The sequence below is a fragment of the Nannobrachium achirus genome (assembly GCF_963921795.1).
Source record: "Nannobrachium achirus genome assembly, chromosome: 16".
In the NCBI taxonomy this organism is placed as follows: Eukaryota; Metazoa; Chordata; class Actinopteri; order Myctophiformes; family Myctophidae; genus Nannobrachium; species Nannobrachium achirus.
Window position 1 is genome coordinate 11,148,092 of NC_137823.1, and position 9,795 is coordinate 11,157,886.

Here is a 9,795-nt window from a genome sequence, read left to right on the forward strand (position 1 = left end):
TTATTTTAATGTATGTGTTTTAATCTATTTTATTTTTTAAACCTATGTGCCCGGGTAGCTCAGTCGGTAGAGCTCTTGCCTTTGTACCACAAGGTCATGGGTTCGATTCCGGGCACCGCCAACTCAGCGTATGAGTAGCACGGCTTGGCAAGTCGTGCGGCAAGTACTGGGAGCTGATGGTAGGTGTGGCGCTCCACCTCAGCAGTCCATCTCCCAGGGGTCTAGCGCATTGTAACGGGGACAGACTCCCGCGTGTTACCGGCTGATACCGACAATAAGCCACTCCCGACCTACTTATTATACCAACTGTCATACCAGCTCTCCAAATACATTCAGAATAGAAGTGTTATCTGTCCACCGCTTCAATTCGAACCGAGGTTTGATTTTTAATGTAATGACATATTATTGTTTTATTTATTATTCATTTATTATGTGTAGAACAATATGTGATGCGCTAAATGTATAACTACTTGTTACAACTTGTAATAAACTATTAATTCTTCTAAATGGATGTTTTTACCTGGCTTTGGTCCTGGAGTGGAAGCTGCACGGTTCCCTGGAACTTCACTGACATCTAAGACAAACATTCACAAACGGCACATCCACGCACATACGAACACACACACAAATAACTAGTAAGACGCCTCAGGGCGACAAGCGTCCTCGCACCATGTCTTGGCTATCTGGCCAGTGATGTATATCGGACCAGTTACCCATATATGGAGATCAGTGTTGTACCTGAACACGCTCAATGAACGATCGTTCATGATCACGTTCATATTTTGAGCGACCGTGAACTGAACGTTCTTTGTTTCCGCTAGATGAACGTTATTATATTATAATGTTCATATATGTTCAAGGCTATGTCTTGTGAGCTAGAATATGTATTTTTAAAACTAGCAGGATACTCCATCTCTTTACATGGAACTATAGGGAAATGATTTCCACATAATATTCGGGTTAACGTGATGACATCTCTCAACAAGCGGCGGGCGCTCGCTCAGTCAGCAGGGAAAGTCAGACGCAGGAGGGGTAACGTAGCATGAAACTAAATCATAACAGAATCTACGAGACGCACAGACAACAACAAGTGGCATTGCCATGGATAGTCATTTACCGCAGGGAGGGGCTCATGCACGCACACAGATCACATGTTTCGGGGAGCGCTGCTTTTCATTCAACCTCCTCTCTGTGTTGGCTGGTGACTGTGAGGAAACGCTCCACACATATACACTTCACCCCCACAACGGCATTGTGTGAGGACAGTAGCTGATATACTAGCCCTGAATACAGGACGGTCATATACATGACCGTCCTGGTGCCGCCTCAACTTGAGGAGTAGTGGGCAATCGAGCCCTTAACCGTTTGAGCTAGGAACGTCAGATTTCAAAAATAAAGTGCTTACCTAAGCCAACTTTGATAACAATTTGACGCCGCACAACGTTCATTACACGCCGCTACCGGATTGTTGAATAAAAAGCATTTTGTCCGAAATTATTTTGCTTAACATAGGACTTCCGCCTCTAGTGGACAGTCGCGTCATCGCATCATCTCCGTTCACTACAATGATCAACCGGAGATGACGCGACTGTCCACTAGAGGCGGAAGTCCTATGTTAAGCAAAATAATTTCGGACAAAAATGCTTTTTATTCAACAATCCGGTAGCGGCGTGTAATGAACGTTGTGCGGCGTCAAATCGTTGTCAATGTTGGCTTAGGTAAGCACTTTATTTTTGAAATCTGACGTTCCTAGCTCAAACCGTTAAGGGCTCGATTGCCCACTACTCCTCAAGTTGAGGCGGCACCAGGACGGTCATGTATATGACCGTCCTGTATTCAGGGCTACTGATATACAAGCTGACATCTCATTTGCGAATGCGACCGCTGTGAGCTTGGGGGAAAATCACGCTCTTTCGAACGACCATCATTTCGACCGGAGGGTTAGCGACTCATTCCACGGAGGTTAGGGTTAGGGTGAGGGTTAGAGTCGGTTGTCGAAAAGATGACATGTAGTAACAGCGACACGCTCCCGAGCATGGAGGTCTGCTGTTCTCGGCCACTCTGTGTGGGCGACAACCTCCTGGAATATAAATGGCGACTGCTTTGTGTGTATGGGGGGCGGCCACCCCTCGTATAGCTTGTGTTTTGATTTGACTTCCCTCCTTCTGTGCGAGCGCCGTTCGTTGAGAGACCTCATCACGTTCACTCAAATATGGGTATGATATCTGCCCTTCCCTAGTTCCATGTAAAGAGATGAATAATAGTGGTATAGGAGTAAATCCTGCTAGTTTAGTAATACTGCAGGAACAGAACCTGTCATTCATTAGTGGCCAAAGTGACTATGTGAAGAGATGTTTGTTTCTATCGCAACACTTGACTCTGTTGTTCTCTTTCTACCATTCTCTTTTTAGTCCTGTGTGTGTCATTGACCCGCAGTAAGTTGTGTCTCATGTTTATGTTCACCGTTGTTATTGTTAGGATTACACTACTTTCTGTAACTGTGTGTCATTGTTTGATGTGCCGATCTACCTCTGTTGACTGTCTGACACTATTTAGATTGATTTCTATGTTTATATATATATATATATATATATATATATATATATATATATTAGGGGTGCAACGATACACAAAATTCACGGTTCGGTTCGATATTTGGTGTCACGGTTCGATACTTTTTCGATACAAAACAAACAGAAATTACAGGCAGCAGTTTGTTCACAACTGGTAAAAAAAACTAACCCATCCCAACCCTACCCTCCCCTGCCCCTTCTTTGTATATACTTACTGTTTGTTTAGACTTACTGTTTTCTTTTTTTATTCTCTAATTTTTTTCTTTTTTCTTTACATATCTACTGCATAGTACTGTGTTCTATTCGTCTGTCATTCAATGTTATATGAGATACTTTAATGGTTTCCTGTGGAAATAAGCTTAGTCTTTTCATGGATCTCCTTTTAGTAGACCTTGTACCAGTGAACTGTACCGTCATGAAACTGTACCTTTTCCTATGCAAACTTCTAATAAAGTCTTCAATCAATCAATCAATTTATAAATGTATTTTTATAACTATGTATTGTTTTGTTTAACTTTGAACAATACGGTACCCAACCTATAGGGTAGTGGTTCTCTAAGTGGGCTCTACAGACCCCTAGGGGTCCTTGAGGGGGTTCCAGGGGAATGTGGATGTGGAGTGGTATTGTATTATATTGTTCGGTACAGGGTCATTCGGTTCGATATTTCTCGGTTCGATTCGATTTTCGATATTCGGTTCGATATGTTGCACCCCTAATATATATATGTGTATGTCAACATATTCTTTTCATAAAAAATACATGTTTACCATTCTTTGGTACTGGAGTGGAAGTAGTACTGTTCCCAGAGTCACCTGCGAAGACAAATTTGTGCACACACCCAGCCACTATCGCAAAGACAAAGAGGCACACGCACACGCATGCAATTACAGTTAGATTGCCTACACCACACACGCACGCACGCACGCACGCACGCACGCACGCACGCACGCACGCACGCACGCACACACGCACACACACACACACACACACACACACACACACACACAGAGGGTAAACAGCGTGCTACAAATTGTTTTTGAATTAAATACACAAAATAACAATGGTAGTGGATGGAGAGGAGCCATTTACCATGATAAGGAGTGGGTTGTTAGGGTTAGGGTTAGGCTTCGCCTCGTGCCACAACCCTGAAACAGTGGTAAATCAGCCAACGACCCACGACCCTCGAATGGTAAATTGCTTTTCTACTACTTCTACCATATAAATGAAAGAAAACACAGTTGTAACTTGCAAATGTTACAACTGCAACTCAACAGTGGGCGGGGTCCATGAGCCAACTCAAGGTTGTTGACTGATTTACCACTGTTTTAAGCCAATCAGAATCCAGTATCTGAACATGTGACCACAAAAAGGGGTAGAAGGACTTTTTTCCCACCAAGACACAGCAACCAATGGGTGCGAAGAGGGGGACAACAGGCGGGACTTGACAAAGGGTGAATTGGTGGGGACTTCTCAACTTACTGTGAACCAATCACGACTTATATGGGCTTTCTAGCAAGGAGTGCAAGACAGGCTGGGTTCCTCATGCACGTGCGGTTCCGCACGTGCGAACATTTTCAGGTTTTGTACGGTTTATCCTTTTGTTTTAACAGGTTTCTAAGATTTTTACCTAATTGTAACACAATATAAACTGTGCTTTTTCTAGACACCATGAGCATATGTCTGTATGATTTATTTACTTATTTTTGCAACAACTTGTGTATAAAATACATATACTTACTTTCTGTATTTGTAGGTATTTGTACTTTACTAGAGTATATCCAATTTCCATTACTTTACTAGGCCTATCTACTCCAATACATCTCTGATACAAATATTGTATTTTTACTCAACTATCTTAAAACTGTAGTTACTATTACTTTGCAAATATACATTATAAAACATAGATAAACCATACTTTTACTTAATGGACCAGGTCACCTCTGGGACAACCCGATCTTATTTTATTGGTGTGTGGGACACGATCAACACAATCCTGAATTATTTTTTGTGTTCAATCTGTGTTTTTAGATATGTTAGTATTTCAGCATGCTACAACTGGTCATATGATGCATTTTGCATCATATGACCAGTTGTAGCATGCTGAAATCGGCTGAAATACTAAAATATCTAAAAACACAGATTGAACACAAAAAATAACTCAGGATTGTGTTGATCGTGTCCCACACAACAATAAAATAAGATCTGGTTGTCCCAGAGGTGACCTGGTCCTTTAAGGAGGGAATTCGGGTACTTTTTCCAACACTGGCTGGCAGCAGCAGGCAGGCAGCCGTCCTCCACATGTAGTGCACACACTGGAGAGTGGAGACACTGCTCATCACTGACCATGTTCTCTCTCTCTCTCTCTCTCTCTCTCTCTCTCTCTCTCTCTCTCTCTCTCTCTCTCTCTCTCTCTCACACTCTCTTTCCTGTTATATAAGCTTGCTTGAGAGAGAGGGCTTTAAGGAGCAGTTCACCACCAAATTTGCCACCAGAGCTAAATAACAGACACTTTTTGCTCCATGGAAATTCTTTGCTTGTGGTAGCTTGCAATGCCTTTATGAGGTTGTGCAAGTGCACCCATAGACACCCCTTATGTATATGGGTGTGTTTCTATAAGTGTAGTTGTTTATTTGGGCTAGTTTCTAAAGTGTAATTGTCACCATTATCCACCACTTATCAACTCACGTTTCAAATGTTTCTGTCTCCTCTGAGGCTGTGGTGGACCTGAGATGTCAAATGTAGCCACTGGAGACACTGGAGACAAAAGACATGAGTAGCATCATTACAACATACTGAGGAATACACTTTTGGCTCATTGTTCTATTTGATATCACTTCTACCTTGATACAACTTCCATCTTTAACACACCCTTATAGCACCATATCTAACCTATGTGTGGAGGTGTGGGGTAACACCTACACAAGCAACCTTCAACCAATAAGCATAATGCAGAAAACACAAGAAGAACAGCTAATAACGTTGGATATCATGAACGCACAAATGCACTCTTTTTGAACTCACAGTAATACTAAAATTGCACAAATAATGAATAAAGTAAGACATAAACTGCTCCCTGCCAAGTTTCAACATACAATAAAGGTTTAGAGATAGGGATGGTAGGTACGAGCTGAGTGGGGAACTGAACATAAAATAACTAAGAGCTGGGAAGGGAAGGGAAGGGAAGGGAAGGGAAGGGAAATAGAATAGAATTATCTTTTATTTATGTGAACAAACTTGTTTATGTTTGTTAGGTTCTTTCTTGCTAAAATGTAAAATACATTGTGTAATAAGGATAGGCATCAGTAGGCTATAAGCTTCTGCCTATACATTTTTGATACCTTTTCGATCAGGCTATAAGAAAAAAAAAATCAAACCATTGGTTCGTTAGGTACCTAATGCAAGTTGAGTTAGAAATAAATACATGATTACCATCCATTAGTCCTGAAGTCTCTGGAACATCGTTGACATCTGTAGAGACATGCAAATAATTAAAAATAAATACAAGAGAGAATGTCTCCTCTGTGGGCAGCACTCATTGCGACCGTAGGTCGCATTTACTATCAAACCCTGCACAAAGTGTAAGTCAGTCCGTCAGTCAGTCTATCTGTCACACCTCACACTCTTGCCCTGCTCATATCTCCGCAACCGTTGCCCCGATCCATGCCAAATTTTGCACACACACTCCTTACCTGCCAAACTACAACCTCCAAGGACCCCCGGAGCTCCAGGGACCCCCAGGTCCCTGGGGGACCCCCAGATGTAAAAAATGACCAAATGTGCTAAACTGACCAAATGACCACCCCAACGGGGCTGCTCACGGGGAATTCCCGGGGACCACCGACTCCTGGTGCTCCAGAACGGATGCAAAAGTGGTGGCGCCCCCAGTGGAGGACCCCCTACACTGCAGCTCACATAAAATGCCGTAACTCTGGCTAGGAGCGACCGAGACAGCCTGGGCCGGTACCTATTCGTCCGCCTTGCCGGCGCGGAGACCCCACCCCTCATTTCTCACATGGCCCTCTTCTAGCGCCACCATGAGGCCGATTCTTGCAAAACACATTTTTGGACACTGCTCCTACAATTTTTGCCCTAAAATCACGCAAATCGGTACACAGTATGTCTACACTCATCCCATCAACATGAATCTCTCCCATATAGCGCCACCTCCAGGCCGATTTTTAAAAACACATTTTTGGACACTGCTCCTACAGATTTTGCCCTAAAATCACGAAAATCACTACACAGTATGTCTACACTCATGTCATCAACATGGATCAGGAAGATTTTGGCAAAACACATTTTTGCCCTATTTGTGGAGATAAGTGACCTACGGTTGCTTATCTCCCGATTAGGGAGTCTTACTGGTTATGTACTGTATATCACAGATGGCATTACAGGCCCATGACAATATCCAGACATTTCTGTTATCCTTCTGGATAATGTGACAATATCCTTATATCCCTGTATGTATGTATGTATGTATGTATGTATGTATGTATGTATGTATGTATGTACGTACAGTATGTATGTATGTATGTATGTATGTTGGTATGTATGTATGTATGTATGTATGTATGTATGTATGTATGTATGTACGTACAGTATGTATGTATGTATACATGCAAAAAGCCCAGAGAGCGCAGGAGCGCACATATAACCGGGAGCGCTGGTCAGAGAGTTCCAGGTCGGGGAAAAGGTGTTGGTGTTGGTCCCTACAAGTGAGTGCAGGTTTTTTGCTAAGTGGCACGGCCCCTACAAGGTCGAAGAGAAAGTAGGACCTGTGAATTACACAATGAAACAGCCAGGGCGGCGGAAAGGAAGGGAAATATATGTGAATTTTTAAAGCGGTGGGACGGAGCCGAGCTGTTACCTTCCTCCGCCCTACTAACCGTCACTTCCCCCCAGGTCCCCCCACCTGTGCCCGTGCAGGAAGTGAAAGAACTGATGACACGTGCAGGAGATTCTCCAAGTTGCCGGGACGGACCTGCACCATTACGGACAACATACTCACCACTCTGGGAAAAATAGTGCGGTCGAGACCGTATCGCATCCCAGAAGAAGTGGCAAAGATTTTAGAGGGTAATCGAGGAGTCCCACAGCCCCTGGTCCAGCCCCATAATTATTGTCCCAAAACCTGACGGCTCCCTACGTTTCTGTAACGATTTTCGAAAGCTAAATGAAGTGTCGACATTTGACGCCTACCTGATGCCCAGAGTAGATGATCTGATAGAACGACTGGGTACTGCCAGGTTCGTAAGTACCCTTGACCTGACCAAGGTTAGTGGCAGGTGCCACCGACTAAGCGGACCAAATCGAAGACGGCTAATGGATCGCATACTGCGGCCCCATAGAGAATACGCTGCAGCCTATCTTGACGACATTGTCATACACAGCAGGACGTGGGACATCCACCTTCGCCATCTGGAAGCTGTACTAGGGGCCCTGAGACGCGCCAATGCCAAGAAGTGCCGAGTGGGCCTTTCAGAGACCGACTATCTCGGTTACACAATCGGACACGGCTGCATCTAGCCCCAACAGGGAAAGGTATAAAGAATTCTGGAGTGGCCTCGGCCGTTTACACAGAAACAGCTAAAGTCATATCTCGGTCTAATTTTCAGAAATGTATTCAACACTATGCTACCATTGCAGCTCCCCTGTACGAGATGGTGCGCCAGAAGCTGCCCCATTAGCTGCTCCGTCAGCTGACCTGGAAAGTTGAAACGAACGCTGCCTTCCAGCGCTAGAAGACTTTTTTATTTTGTTAGGTCAGCAGACAAAGTGACGTGAGAAAAAAACCTGGGTGAAATCTGCCAATCTCAACAGGAAACAACGGTATGTATGTATGTATGTATGTATGTATGTATGTATGTATGTATGTATGTATGTATGTATGTATGTATGTATGTATGTATGTATGTATGTATGTATGTGTATGTATGTATGTATGTATATATGTGTTAGATATGAATTATGATACATAATTCTATGGTTTGTGTATGAGGCTCATATGACCATATAAGGTTATATATTATGAACTGAACTTACAGTATAGGAGACCACATTTTGGTCGTATACTGTAAGTTCAAGCTAATGGATTGCAGGTCATAGTAACTTTGGTTGCCCTGACTATGAAATCATGTTTTGGTTATACTGTATCTCTGTCTTCTTGTTATGATATGGGGACCAATCAATGAGCCCCACGATCTTAATGTCATATACTGTACTCTTTATATACTGTATGTAACTTCCATTTTGGAAGAGAGAGAATTATCAAAGCTACCGCTAGGATGGTATGCTCACTGTATTGTCTCCTTGTCTGACTCTCTTCAAATACAGCAATTTATGGATGTTCCTTTGACTCGTCTCTGTCTTATTTTGGTTATGGATTTATAGATCCATATTTATTTAATTAATTAATAATTTAGATATCAATTTAGATATACATACATGTATGTATGAATGTATTGTATGGATGGGTGGATGTATAGATGTTTGCATGTATGGATGGATTTCTTCACCTACCCTTTAATAGACAATTTTTTTTTATTTTAACCAAGACGTTCTGGACAATAACAATGGCCTTGTCCGGATAAGTCTCGACGATCAGGTCTGTGATGGTGGCCCTGACAGCGTTGTCCAGGTGACTCTTTGGGATCTTCTGGAGACCTTCGAGGTTAGCAGGCTGTCGCAGATGCCACTGGAAACGTCTGAAGTCGTCTTCCCCAAGCTCCTCCAGAATATCCAGGATGCGTTCATTAAGTGTCGTCATGGTTGATTCCTGGTACAAACAGAGGAAGTTCAGCAAATCAGGGAATACATATCCATGTACAGTACATTTCTACATCGCATTGTTATAAGACCGATTTGGATTAATTTAATGTATTCACATACACAAACTAGCTCAGTGAAAGCAAAGCCATATATGCTACGATGGGTGAGAGCCTTAAGAATGGCTTCGGGAAACCCATCGTAAGGGCTCCTGGAAGTAGGATCGTAGAAGCAAACCTGTTAACAGAAAGCTTCCCGAGCAAGCCTTCGCAGACCTGTTATACGAAGGCTTTTGAGAAGGCGATCAGGGGGGCACTTAAACACGTTTCGTAGCGATGCTGAGCACTATACTATAGGTAAAAATCGATCTAAGTCAAGTGGATATAGGCTAAGCAGAGTAGGCTACACACTAGGGATGCTGAGATGAATCGATATGTATCATAATCGCGATAC